At 35.1% G+C, this 1278-nt stretch overlaps 1 non-coding gene across 1 annotated transcript; it reads left to right on the forward strand.

Moving 5' to 3' along the window:
• Positions 1-518: 518 nt before the first annotated feature.
• trnaq-uug (transfer RNA glutamine (anticodon UUG)) lies at positions 519-590 on the forward strand. The gene has a single exon. It is a non-coding gene; the product is annotated as a tRNA-Gln (tRNA).
• Positions 591-1278: the final 688 nt, after the last annotated feature.

The raw sequence follows: 1278 nt of genomic DNA on the forward strand, positions 1-1278 counted from the left end.
GCAGGCCAGGAAATGTGACACTGTCAATGACTTCACTACACAACCCAAACATAGAAGTATATGGTTTTGTTGAAACTGTAAAAAGATACAACACAGATGGATGCATACATAAAGCCTATGCTGCCCCCTGGTGGCCATACCCTCATCCACAATCGGTAAGATAATAGTAATAAAAAGAAGCGATACATGTCCTCTATAATATATCTTATTCTTCTCTTATTCTTGTACAGGTCTTTATCTCTATTTTTTAAATGACTTTGTACTTTGTTTTAGTTTTATCTTACTTGAGTATTTTTTTTAAATTATTTTCATTGGTAATGGTTACAGTGTGTTTGTCGTTTAGTACAATCGTGGCTGTGTCGTTGTACAACAGCTCAGTAAATCTAACATTACCCGGTTTACAATTTTTATGATGCATGTAACTGGCGAAAATGACCGTACACCACTAACGAAACGTAGTTAGTTTAGCTAGTTTTGATAGTTTTATAGATAGACTGGCCAATATGGCGGTACCATCCGGTCCCATGGTGTAATGGTTAGCACTCTGGACTTTGAATCCAGCGATCCGAGTTCAAATCTCGGTGGGACCTCATCCTTTTTCTCCATTTGAAATACTGTACACATTTTTGCATGTGCATGTAAACAGCAATAGCTTATACAAAGCAGCTGTGTACGTCCCAAATGACAATCGAACATCTGTTAAAACCACAGACTTCATAACAGTACTATAAACAACGGGACAGTGGTAAAATTGATTTATTTGGGCGTATTATTTATGTGCTTGTGCTTATTATTTATTTTCCTTACGTGTTGCTCAAATGTATGCTGGTTTTAAAACTTCCAATATACCTTTAACAGATTTTACAGCAGACATTTTGACAAGTCAAAGTAGGACAGCAGGTATGATGGCTAAATTTCATTTAATTTTTCCTTGTATTATCTTCACTAGTATGGCTTCCTTGGACAATTGATTGGAACTGAGCCATTGTTAATATGATCAGTTTCCCTGCTTTGACAAGTCAAAATGCCTATCTATTTAACCAAAAAGACTAAGAAGACAAAGCTTTAGGAAGTCCAATCTGGTCCCATGAGTATGTAGAAGTAGCAATAACACAACTCCGTTGGTTAGTTTAATAAATGGATCTAAACTGTATTGATGAAAATCTAACTGCAAAGTAACTAATATTTAAAACGTAAATAAATAATCATACTGTGGCACAGATAAAATACATTATTGTCAATAACTCACACTGAAAATCACAGGTTTATGTTCAAACA

Source organism: Scomber japonicus, chromosome 4, assembly GCF_027409825.1.
Source record: "Scomber japonicus isolate fScoJap1 chromosome 4, fScoJap1.pri, whole genome shotgun sequence".
In the NCBI taxonomy this organism is placed as follows: domain Eukaryota; kingdom Metazoa; phylum Chordata; class Actinopteri; order Scombriformes; family Scombridae; genus Scomber; species Scomber japonicus.